The sequence below is a fragment of the Zonotrichia leucophrys genome, chromosome 8 (assembly GCF_028769735.1).
Source record: "Zonotrichia leucophrys gambelii isolate GWCS_2022_RI chromosome 8, RI_Zleu_2.0, whole genome shotgun sequence".
Lineage (NCBI taxonomy): Eukaryota > Metazoa > Chordata > Aves > Passeriformes > Passerellidae > Zonotrichia > Zonotrichia leucophrys.
This window is the reverse complement of record NC_088178.1, coordinates 19,997,251-20,011,027: the sequence shown is the minus strand read 5'-3', so window position 1 is coordinate 20,011,027 and position 13,777 is coordinate 19,997,251. Positions and strand designations below refer to the sequence as shown.

At 39.9% G+C, this 13,777-nt stretch overlaps 1 protein-coding gene across 17 annotated transcripts in view; it reads right to left on the bottom strand.

The window, feature by feature from the left end:
- PTPRF (protein tyrosine phosphatase receptor type F) overlaps positions 1–13,777 on the bottom strand; it is a 374,388-nt gene that overhangs the window by 286,157 nt on the left and 74,454 nt on the right. The gene's annotated exons all lie outside the window — the stretch shown is intronic.

Sequence of the window (13,777 nt, the reverse complement as noted above, 5' to 3'; positions counted from 1 at the left end):
TCTCTCCTAATGCCTTATGAGGTTATGACCTGGCATGGCATCACCAAGGAGCTGTGTCCCACTTCAACTGCTCTGGGCCTCAAGGTCTTTCTCAAAGACACCCTGACCTTCCACAGCACTGACCATGGCTCCTACCTGTCTCACCTCTGAGCCCTCAGGACACTGCTCTGCAGTGCCAGGGACATCACAGGGATCCTGCATGGTCTTAAAACCTAAATCCCATCTTCATTGTCAGCTCAACCCACAGCTGATGGCTTGAGCTCAACTCCAGCGCTAAGCATATTTTAACATGAGCCAAATGACTACAGCCCTCAGAAGGATAAGTGATTCAAAATTATGCAAATGCACAGAATACATTATTTAGTCTTTATCATTTACAAAGTACGCATTTTGTAAACAGGTTCAGCCCTCTTATGGAGAGTGTGATAGTGTCCTGAAATTTGGGTGTCTGATGGTTGCTGCATCATGCACTGATCGTCACAGCCTTGGTGGGAGAGGGTTTGGTCCAGTTCTGAGGTGGGACATGAGGCTTGAAAAGCCTGCCTGCCCAGTGTCCCCTGTGCTCAGAAACACCTCCACCTGCCCCCTCATACACACAACCCCATGGAGATCCTCTCTCATCCCCCTCAACAACTCAGCTGACCAGGACAACAAAAATACCCCCATTTTTTTCCATTTCTGAGAGGAGAGGGCAGTTCCTTTCCTCCTGGCACTTTGTGTGGAACCAGCTCAGGAGCTGCTCAGACAAGCACTGGAGCTGGCAGGAGGGGAACAGCAACCTCCCCCCTCTTGCTGGCAGTTTGCCCCTAGATCAGACTGGGATGTATTGGAAACCTCAGCCCAGGGAACCAGAATACACTCACCTTACCAAGGACTCGGATCCATTTAAAACTGTGCTCTAATAACCTTCACAAATAAATATATTATGCAATTTATGTTATGCAGCATTGACTTCAATGACTCTGTAGCAGTGCTTACACTACTATATTTACTTCTGGCACACACTGGCAGCCTTCACTGTAATTATTCTGAGCGTGCTCCTGTTCTAAACCCGGAGGTCTTACCCTGCCAATATCTATGCACAATGCTCCTCAGTATGTTTTTCATAACTTTGACCACACTGTCCTTCTTTCTTCTATCCCTGCAAACTCCTTTATCTAGAACATGTCATGAGTTTTCCTCCTTTCACAATTTTATACCCCAGCATCTCTCCCTCAGTATCAGATCACCAATTTCCACCTTCAGCTGTCTCACGGTGCTGATCTCCACCCCTCAGGAGAGAATTTTAGACAAACACCCTGGCACCTCCTGCCAGGGTCCCTGAAATTTGAAGAAAGCCCTCTTTTAGGCATGTACACACCCACCTTGATGCCCATGGCACAGATCAGCATACTAAATAAACAGAAAAGAGATGGTACAGATTTTTTTTTTCTCCCTTCTCCCCAGACTAACAGGATGACCATTTCAGTACTGGCTCTTTCCACTCTCTTTATCAGCCTTTGCTGCAGGAACGGCAGTTGCATCTGAGTGGAATCCACCCAGCAGTAAGTGGTTTGTTAATTCCCAGGACACACTGCATGCAGAGAAGGATACTTAAGCTACTTAAAAAGCAACCCTTTATTAAATGCATAAAAATGCTTGAAATTTCCGTAAGCCAACACTTTAAATTAATGACTTCATTTAAATATATCAGTCTCTGCTGCTAATTGTTATACTGCTTTTTATGCATTCTTTTAAACGTACTCCTTGGAAACCCTATACAATTTGCTATAGTTCTAACACACAGTTGCAGTCATTCATGGTACACATTCATGTATTTCACTAGAAACTTCTTTCTCCCAAAAGCTTAAGTAGCTTTTTGCATGTGTGTAACAGGGGTAGTGCCAGTCAACTATTCTCAGCTACACCATAGTGACACTACTGCTAGAATAGGAAGTGGAAACATGTCACTTAAAAAAAAAAAAAAACCAAAACAAAAAAAAAAAAAAAAAAACCCAACCAAAAAATCCCAAACAACATTCTACATCAAAAATATTAACATGGAGCAAAGAATTTTAAGATTAAGAGGTTAGAAAATATTCTCTGTCATATTAAGCAGTGTTTAATAAGCAATTGAGGATTCCTGGAAATCCCTGCCACAAGTGGATCTGTGCACACCAAAGTGATCATTTCTGCTCTGAATTTCTTTGTGTCTATTCCTCTGCCAGATGTATTCAAAATTTTACACTGATTCAGTTTTGGATGTCTTAACTGACTTTATAAAGGAGATGTTCTGCTTATACAGGGAAGGGGCATATAAACATTAGGTACTTGATGCTGAGGATTAAACAGGAACAAAAAGAATTAATCAGCAGTGACAAAAGTGGGGATGGCAGTTCACTGAAACAGCCTCCGTGCAGCACGCTGCAGTCTCCCTCTGCTAATTTAGGCTGCTGGAGGCCTTGAGTGACGAAGAGAGACCACACCAACAGGATCTGAGCACAGTGAATTACATACAGCTTCTCCCCTCCCACAAGTTAAACTCAAGGCCGTCAGGAGCAGTGGGGAGGCTGCCAAGAGTAAGTGCCATGCTGCACGTCCCCTGCAGCACCCTGAACAAGGGCCCAGCACCTCCAGCTGCACCTGGACACCTCTGCTGCTGAAAACATGAGCACTACCTCCATGGGTTTTGCCAGTTTCCAAGTGCCAAGCCAGGAATATTTTCTGGAACTCTTCAAGGCAGAGTTTTCAATCTATGAGACAGTGTTTACTGAACAGACAGCACCAGCAAGGATGAGTTTTCTACCAACAACAGTGCAGCATCGACAACAGTGAGGAATTCCTCATTTCTTGGTGAGCTCCCATGCTGGCTGACGCTGCAAGAGGCACTGCAAGGGGCCAAGAAAAGCCACAACTTATCACAAGAAAATGGCAAATTGTGAAAAACCTGTATCACAAGGTTACCTGACTAAGCACAGCTTCAACAGAGCTCCATAAATACCTCAGTCTAGCAGTGACAGAGGTTAAAAACCTATTATCTTTCCCAAATGACAGTCTGAACGCATGTTCAATAGAACACCCCGCCTCACCAAGCTACAAAGTAGATTCTGCTTTTTCAGTTCAACAAATACAAACCACAGGGAGCTTTTAAAATGAAAGCATTACGAAGATTACATTAGGCAAGTCTGATCTACTGTAAAACACTCATACACAACATTAAGAGGTAGAACAACCTTTAACACCTGCTTTCTCTTCAAACATAGCACTACCTCTGTGCATGGTTTGGCTCTTAATGGGATGAATTCTCAAGCTAATTTGTATGGCTTACTCCACCAGCAAAGAATACTTAAAGTGTTTGGGATCTAGTTCCACTAATACTGAACTGGTGAGAGTATTCTGTTGAGAGTGTGTATTCCACAGTGCTGCTCAGCCAGCTGCCGCCCTGTGGGACGGATCCACAAGCAGAGAATATTTTCACCCTAGTGTGAAATGTTGTGACACAAGAGGAGGTGCAGCAGCTGGAAAAGCATTGCATGATCCAAGTAGTGTTGAAAGTCATCATCATAAATATTCACAAGCAGACAGAATTGTTTTCTTACTAACAGCACATTGTTACTCACAAATATTAATTAGTTTCTAAATACCACCTGTTACTCAGCCCTCCCTCTGCCATGTGACATGGGCTCCATGGCTCACTTGCAGACTGTCCACACTGCTCAGAGATTTAATGATGTTTCAACTTCCAGAGCTCACTCAGCTACTGGGAGGAGAGGAAGGGAATAATTACTTACTTGTGTCTTTCTCTGCTGACCTCCCTGGCGGATGAAACGAGCAGCTTTAATGGCCTCTGACGAGAGGCTGGTCCAGTCCTCCTTAGACAGGAAGGATGACAACTGCACTAGTAGGTCTTTGGCTTGGAGAATGATTTTAAAGATCCAAACTTCAAAGATCTCAGTGAGGGGAGAGCTCAATCTCCAACTTCTCCCCAATGGAGGGAAGGAAGCTGCTAATGCAACCACTCGCATTTCCAGCGATCACTCACACTTCAGACAGAGCTGAGGCACCAGGAATTGCCTGTCACATCCTACAGTATAAATAAACCGCAGACTGCCAGGAGGAAAGCTGTTACAAACCTTGGCAATTTTCTTTGGATTTCTTTAGATCACTTCTTCAAAGGATCTCTCTGTAGTAAGAGGTAGAGGTGCAGACAGACAGCTAATATGGGATTCCTCTTCCTCCCCACCAGCAACAACCTCCTCCTAATTATGTGCACCACCGATAACAAGAGAAAGTTGGGCAGAGTGCTGATGGAACTGGGTAGAGCACGGATAAAACACACACATTAATAGTTCACTTAAGGTTGAAGTGACACAGATAGATGAATGATGAAGTACTGTCTTGTTTTCTACAAACTCTGGATGGAAGATCCCTAAGACCTTTCAAGAACACTCCTCCTGCTCAGCATCCAGCAGAGACAGCCAGGGAGTTTATATTAATGAACTCAAATTAATACAAAAGAATGTAACTATTTTGAGCCTGGGGCTCACACTTAGCCTCACTTGAAGAGATGAACCTGAAACATTCTCCTCACAGATTCCAGCTGAAAGACTCAAGCTCTGAAATGCATTTGGCATTTCCAGTACCTCAGGAAGCAGTGCTGCCTTTTCAGTGCAAATGTAGCACGAAAGTTGTTATCCCACAGCTGCCAGATTCAATACCAAGGCACAGACACAAATGTGTATGCTTTCCAGGGAGGAGACACAATCTATTCAATACATCTCCCTGTAAAATCAGATTTTTCTTACCAGCATGATTTCACTGGTACATCCCAATCTGAATATTTCTTAAATGGTTTAACATCTTGTGCATCAGGCTATCAGCTCTACAGAAAACTAGAGTAGAAGAGCTAATAAATTTCAGATTTTAGATGGAAAGTCAGAGCAGTTTTTGCTGGAAAATACAACGGAAGGACAATTTAACCTTGTCCTTGCTAAATATGGAATGGAGAATGCAGTCAGGGCTTGATATCCTCAAACTCCTAGTAGAAAAAAAATTCTGCCATAGCTCCTGCAGACAGCAATAACTCAGGACTATCAGGATTTTCTCAGAGTTTGGACAGCCTCACATTCAAGTCTCTAAGATTGTAAAACCAGAAAGTGAGAGGGCAAGGAGCATAGACACACAAGGAGTCATTTTTCCAGTGACTGACAAACACAGTGCTCTTAGAGACTTGAACGGCTGGAGCTGAAGTTAAGCTTCACTAGAGCTATATTTAGTTCTGCACAAATACAAATTAGGAAACACTTTCTTCCCAGTTACTAATGCAGTGTGACAGGAAATAATTATTTGCTCAGTGTCTAATGTTACCTTTGGTGACTATCTGGTTCATAGAAGTGTATATCGTATAATAAAGAACCAAGCTGATATTCTGCAAGTCAGTGCGAAAACTTATTTAAGAAGATGAAGAAGCATTTGATTTGAACACATCTGAGCTATACTGGTTTTAGCTATGCAGACAGAGTTAGTGCTGAGGCATCTTCTGCTTTGATAATAAACAAAGTCAGTTTGTTTTCCAAATTCTGCATTAATTTATTCAAGAACTCTGCGGATATCTAAAGAATATCATGTTTCCCCTAAAGTGTAAAACAGAGCTGGGCACAAGGACAGAACAATTAAAATAAAAGTAAAATCCATCTTTTATGATTTCAAGTGCCAGTTTCTTTCTATGAAAAATGCAATTCTGTGTCACAAGGGAGCTCTCAGCTCAGCAATTGCTTCAGTCTTCAATCTCTACAAAACACAAAAGACAACAAAATGCATGATTCACATGAAGGGCTAGTTAGACCTTGGCAAAGCAAGCCATGATTGTACAGAGGAGTCCCACGTGCTTCAGAAAGACTCAAAAGGCTGCACTCAAGAAATCCCAGGCATGTGGCTGAGAACAAACCCTGCTCCTGCCTACTACAGCAAGAATGTCCACTAACAGGCTTGGAGTTTCTGGGCCATCCAACACAGCATCCTTACACACTAAAGAAGTTAGAAAGAATACAGCACTACTGCATAAACATGTCCTGCCTTCTGGAACCACTGGGCAAATACTTGCAGGGCCCTTTGCTTTAGTGAGTCACATGAGTATTTCTAGAGCTGAAGGAGATGACAATTCATGTTTGGCTTAACTAAGACCCAGGATAACCAAAAACATGCCCTGAGTATCAGCATTCTGATGACCTTTTCAGTTCCAGATCCCTCTGAGACGGAAGGCAGATAAGCCCTTGGCACCATCCAAAAATCATCAATAGCCCAGGTTTCTTCAGCCAAAGCTGGACTCTGAAATATGTGCATGTCTTTACCTAACCATCCACAGCTTTTTTCTGAGAAAAAAGATTGCGGGGGGGGGGGGCAGGTAAACATTTGGTTTCTTGGTATTGCTTTTAAAACATTATCAGTTATTTTGATAGTAGGTTCTTGGAGCAGGTCAAACCTGGAAATATGAGAGTTCTGGGTACAAAGCAAACAAACCTCTCTACATAAGGCAAAACATTTTTTGAGATACTCTGAACAATCTCTCTTCCCTACAAGTGCCAGGTATGACTAAGTTTGATGAATAAGTTACAAGGATTTCCAGGGAGAAATGACACCACTACTCCCACTTGTACAAAATCTAGGAACATTGCTTATGTGCTCTATCTTCTTTGAGGATTCTGTGGCAAGGGGGAAATTCAAGCCCCACCCTGGGCAACTCAAGGTTTGACCAGGAGTTTTACTTCAGATGCCCATAATGTCCCTGCCTATGTTTTACTTGCTACACGTTTACTGTAACAAGGTAATTCCTACAGTGCTTCCTATATTGATCAGCACCACCCATGTGGAGTCAAAGACTTATCTTGTCTATACTGCTGGAGGGAAGTGGGCTAATTTTTTTCAGATACATCCAACTGGCACTGTAGTATTTTATCCAAGCACCGCTGTGCATCTCACCCCCATTTCCAATAGCGTCAAAGGAGTGGGAACAATCACGGATCTGCATGACTTGGGTAGAGGTGCACATCAATATTCAGCCCACAGATCTTGCTAGTACCAAAGGGCAGCAACCACGTCATCCTGCTCAGAGATTAAAGACTCTCCTGTATTTCAGCAGGCTGGCAGACCAATACACACACGAGCCTGATAGAACAACAAGTGGCTGGAGCTCTTCAGGGAGCTGATGGAAGGTAAGTGTGTTTTCTCCTGCACATGTTATTCCTGCACATGTAACCCTGCAGAGCAACACTCTCCATGACTAAGCCGCTATAGCTGCTGTCAATGTTTACTGAAGCAACCAGATTAGACTTTCAGCATCAAGCACAGGTAGGCCAGGTTCACCTTCTGGTTTCCTAGAATCTTTTAAGTTATTATATGACTCTATCCTGCTCCTTGACTGTTCTCTCAAAAGAGAGGACGCAAAGCAAAACAAGGCTCTAGCTTGGAACAAGATGAACAATTACTCTGGAAGAGACTAATTTTCACTAGAAATCTCATTTCACATCTTTTCTCACTCCTCCAAAGAGGCATCCACTTGCCCTCTTCATGACAGTGCTGAAATAATCAGGAGGAGAAGCAGGAACCTCCTTTCTGATATAGTTTCCCATGTTGTACCTCCTCTCCCCTCCTCAAAGTATTGAGCTTACAGACAAATGTACAATATGAATGGAATCTTGAAGAACTTAACAGAGGTGTATGGAATGAGGAAACACAGGTGACTGGCATACAAATTATTATTAGCTACTAAGTAATCAAAGGGATAAAGACGTATCTTTCAAGAATTATGAGTAGCTAATTATTAGTAATTAGGATTAGTTACTCTTTTTAAGAAATTCACTATTATACATCAGCCTACTGTATCTTTTCTTGCATACAGAATAACTGGTACTAGAGAGGATAGATCTCTTTTCATCCAAAGTATCCATTCCCCAAACAATCACCTCAACCCTGGAATCTGCCAATGATAAACCAGAAGGAGTATTTCATGCCACACACAAGATCTCAAAATCTCAGCTCTCTACATTGTATAAGCCACAGTTATACTGTTGTCCCAGAAAAAGCTGTGCCGATTCCCAGCTAGCTTGGAAAAGAGGAAAAGAACAGAATGTGGTTACTGCCATTTTGTCCAGGATAGGCTAGAAAGGAGCACACCCCAAGTACTGCTCAGTGGTTCTCCACCTCCTCTTTTGCAGGGTTTTAATTGCACATCAAGCAGACTCCTGCACAGAACTGACTTTAAGGGACTCTAGAGAACTTTGAAAGGTTTTGGAACAAGGAAAAGCACACAAGTGTCTTGTCAACATCAGAAGAGCAGAACAGCTCTAGCACTGGGGTGCAGAAGTGAAGAGATCTGAACAACTACATTACAAACAACCTCCTAGGAGTGACACCAACAGGACAGACAGCATGAAGTCAGGACTAGGTCTGCTCTTTTGAGGATTAATTGCTCTCAGCTTTCTTTAATTGCCCAGTGGCATACTGCACAGGACAGCAAATTCTCGCTGTAATGAAAAAAACCTTGTGCTACACGAAATGTTATAAAATTAATGCAATACAGTGGAATGGCTCGATTGGTTTTAAGCCATCACACCTCACTGAATCAGACCAAGCTCACATCAGCAGTGCCAAAGTGTGTCCTCCATTGCACCGAAGAGCTGATGTTTATCTGACTTTCACAAGGCTTTTGACACAAAGCTGAAGACCCAAAGAATGCATTAGCATTGGAGAATCAGCAGCAATGTCCAAACCAGTAAACTGCTACCAGCAAACTCCACTCTATGTAAAATCAATCTTTAACACCTTTATGTAACATACGAGGCTTTTTTCTTTCACATCCTCTAAAACGGTAACAAAAATCATAAACAACCTCAGTCTGCACAAACCAAAAGGTTTTTGGTGTTTTCCTTTCAGAGCAGCAACACTTCCAACCCTGACAGGAGCTGGAATTCCAATAGTCATTACACTGGAACACACAACCCCTACCAAAGGTGAGATGCAGCTTAAAATTGAAATACAGGTGTCTAAAGTGAACACAGATTAACACATTTACTCTATCACACATTCATTACTATAGAGCATCTATTATAGATGCATATTAAATGTGGATGAATATACTCATGAAGTCTAGACAAGCATATTTTCAATTAATAAACAGCTTTCCCCACTCCCAAACCAAATTATCATAAATTATAATCCCCAATGAGTGATCTCCTATAACAGAAAGTATTAAAATAAAGAACACTTTAAAAAGTTATTTACAATACAGACACTCTAGTTTTATGGATAGTAAAATATGCCAAAATTCTGCCTGTATTTCAATTTTATATATGTGAATAAAGCACCAAAATTTGAATATACTGGTAATAGTAAAATAAATGCATCACATATCTATTTTGCCTTACAATTTCACATCTATACCATCATGCACTGAAATGCAAACACTACAACATGGATTCCCACATTACTTATAATGGTTGCATCAGCACTACATGTTCAGATGGATGATTAACAGTACCAATACATAACAATGGCCACCTTTGGATAGTCAGAGTTATTTCTTGTAATCACAAATACAAGAAATCCTAATTTCTTTTGATCCTTATGCTTATCCACATGCTTACATAAGTGACACAGAATAAAAGAAAGTCTCAGATACATGAATTTCTCTTTTCACATAGTTAATGATTTTTCCTTGAGAAGCAAAAAAAAATGCTTATTTTAAATATATACTTAAAAAATGTCCTTACATACTTAATAAAAATTAGGTTTATGTTTCTAAAGCATTACAACTTATTTTATATATTTGTAAATAGGCATCAAATTAAAATTAGTTTATGTACCAAAAGTATGTGAATTTAATATATATTTTAAAAAAACTACATTTGCTTGCCATGTCTTCAAGAAAGGCAAATCAGCAGGTTAAACAATGGAAATTAATGCACTAAACCAACTCTAAATAATGACTGACCTTTTGACTGATGCAGAAATAGTTTTTTTCCTAATTTCCCTTTATCCAGTTAATTCAATTCAAAGACCTGTTTTGCTCAAAAGAAGAAATCAATTAAGAAATAACATAGCATGAAGTTTTGTTTTTGTTCTCCAATCTAAACATTTAGAGTAGGAGGATGAAATCTACCATTTACAAAATTTTCTGGGGCCAAAACTACTTTCCTATTTAGTCACTATTCAGAATTAATAACTATTTTAAAACTTGAAAGCCCTCCCTTACCAATTCAAAAAGCAAAATGCCCTGTTGCTTTTGATTTATATACCAAATAAATTAAAGAAAAACTTAGTTAACTGTACAATATTGTTTCATGCATTTTAACTGAATTCAAATTGTGACATCAATATAACTATATATTCAGCACACAATGTTAAACAACTATTTGACTATCAAAAATATGAAGTACCTGGATGCTTATTTGGCATCGCCAGACAATTATAACATATGCTTAGAAGGCTGACAAAAGGTGCTACCTTACTGTAAAAGCTGTACTTAGCAGTAAAAATCAAGGCAATCTAATAATTACCAAACTACTAATAATTAACCTCCCCTTTGAGAAATGTAACAAAGTAAGATCAAAGGAACCAATTTACTTCAAAGTTTCTGCTTGATTTACATCACCATTTAAATCATGTTTCAGAGAATGAGAGATTTATTACAAAGTAGCAAAAAAAAAAGGGAGTGGAAAGATTTAATGAACTCTGACAATGTTCTCTATTTTTAGCATCATACCAAAATTACCATATATTTGGCAGAAGTACTCCTGAAGGTCCTTGAGCTACCCTATTGGTTTTGCAGCTGATAGTCTTTTAATTTCAGAATACTCAGATGGGATAAAACTCAAGAGTGAGTTATTTTACAATTACTTGGGAGCTGGGAAGGCTGGGGTGCTTGAAGAGATTTCAGCATATCCCTATCCATGCTGGGATTGTGCTCCTGCTGGTGAATTGAAGCCTTCTAATACTCCTCATCCTGCACCGACAAGGAACATCTGAATGATACTTCAGAGCCCGCAGCGGGATTAGGCAAAACATCCCAGAGCTCCAACACAATCTCCTACTGATGAGGGAGAGAAAGGAGGGAGGACAACTCCTTATCACTGTCATGGTATTTTTCCTTTATTACAAGAATTAAAGAATTATGAGAAATGTACAAAGTTAATGCAGACAAATGATATTTTTTTATCTCACTAGTATTTTAATTAAAACCTTTTGTCATGTCTGCTAAGCAAGTTCAAAGTATTGCATTGCAGTAGCAATGGCAACGCAGAAGTCTTGTTAAGCTTGGAGAAAAGAAATGTTTTCAACTTTTACAAAATCAGCGACTGTAATTACTGGAGGAATAAATCAAATTTATAGCAGGCAAACACAGGACATAATAATTTTTTTTTGTGCAGCCATAAATGAGTTTGTTTTTGTTGCAATGCGATAAAGTTTAACATTTTCTGCATGTCAGACAGACTATTTTGATAATATTCTTTACATTTCTTCCTTATTAAAGAGACAAAAAATTTGCTATTGAGATATTCAAGTCATCACAATACATGTTGTTACTGGATAAGCTTCAATAAAACCTTGAAATACTTTTTCCTAACCTCATTAACACAATAAATGCATAGCTAGACTTCTTACTTCAGTATGACACAATATTTTGTTATTGCAAAATATCAAGATGCAGAATTCAGCAAATTACAGCAAATCTGTTGTTGTGAAGTTGTTTTTTAGTTTGTTTTTTCTTAATTCTTTTCAGAATGCTGCAACATGGGAGACAAAAGCATTTTTGTTTCATTGTATGCAAAGACCTTTTTTTCAATTTAACTGAACTCTAGACAAAAAAGGTGGCTTTTTTTTAATCATGCCATACACTACCTCTGCTATTTAAGAGTGTTTTTCCATCTCCACTTTCACTACTAGCCTTTTGTGAAGAACAATTTCTGATTGCTAGGCTATTTTTCATTTGCCTACCTCTATTCACAAAAAGAAGGAAGCATGTAAAATGGCACATTTGATAGACTTCAAAAACTTGAATAGCTTACATATGTAAACTGATTACAGTTTGCAAAACCTGGAAGTAATGTTATCAAAACATGGGCTTACTTCAGCAAACAAAGGCACTGTTAACCACGAAAAAGCCCCAGCACTCACTGGCATCAAACCACAGTAGCACACCATGAACACAAGTGATTTGTTCTCTGCTTGAATGGCAGTTTTGAAGAGTAAATATTGTACATACACATACACACACACACACATGTATGCATTTGAGCACATATACAAAGGTTGCCCATAACCACATAATCCTGTAGCTCCTCCTTGAAAAAAGCATTTTTATGAGACTGCCCAGCTCAAGTCAGCAAAATAGCTTGCACCAAGTTATCCAAGAGGTCTTCATTTACAAATTTCAGTTCCTCCTTGATGTGGTCTGAAAAATGACAATGGAAAGACACAGCATTAAACAGTGCAGGTAGCCTGTCACCTCCACGGGGAGACGGCTGAGCGATGCCACCGCGACGGGAAGGATGGCTCCAACAACTTTTCTGCAGGATCGCTGTGCAAAGACCTTTATCAGCTAGAGACTATAAATTTATTTTCTGCAAAGGAACCTTCGGGCATAATGTGCACAGAAAGGACATAAAAGGCAATCTGTCTATCAGTGAAACTTAAAAGTAAATGTGAAGGCAGGAGAGGCAGTGTATTTTGTTGAAATATGTAGATGTGCCACTTAGATCTCAATGCGCGCCACCTCCTGACACCAAAGGGTGAAATGTTCTGATCTCTGCTGACAATATTTATACTGAGAAAGCCTCCAATATCTTATTTGAAATTCCGAAATGCTTACGATCTCTTCTCCAGAAGCAAGTGAGTTGGGTGAGTGTCCTCTGCAGGTCTGGGAAACAGGTCATTGAGCCTGTGGGCCATCTCACCAGCATCACTTGTTTCCATCTCAGCAGCATTCACCAGTCTGCTTCCAGAAGATAGCCAAGGACCACAGAAACCAAATTCATTTTGTTATTTACAGTAAAAGAGATAAAATCCCTCAGCAAGGACCACTGCAGCCTGCACCACTGGCTGGGCAGGAGGCCAGCATCACCTGCACTGCTGGCCAAGGCACATGAAGGCCACAGCTCTGCTTTTGCCTGCAGACAGCTTAAGACATCAAATCATTCAGAAAGTTTTAGGTTTTCACCTTTCTTCTCACTTCTGAGAGATGATTCGTGTAACTTGTAATTTCAAATAAAAGAACAGCAACCATGTCCTTTAGGAACAGGTTTTCTTTGAAAGTAACAAGAAACCATCGCCCCCTAATCCAATAAAGCCCATAAACAAAACCAGTAACATTCCATCAAACACACATGCAGAACTCTAACCCAAGTTCATCAGACATATACACAGAAAAAATCTTAGGACCTGCGTAATACAACCCAATTTTCTACAAGGCAATATAAAATATAATTATCTAAATATTTTAAAATATAAATACAAAGATTAAGTAATACTGAAAGAGGGCACAGGACCTAAAGGGCAACTGATCTAAAGATACACTTTTAAATATTTAACCGATTTTTCTTCCTCGGGGCACAGGATCCAAGGGCCAATGGATCTAAAGACACACTTTTAAATATTCAAGCCAGTTTTTCCCCTGAATTTTTATCATCCTATTAACATAAGTTTATACATTTTGTATAATACATTTGTGCATTATAATATTTTTTCAATTGTTTAATCTTCCTATTTCTATTTTTTAATCATCCAGCAATTGCTCAAGCCTCTG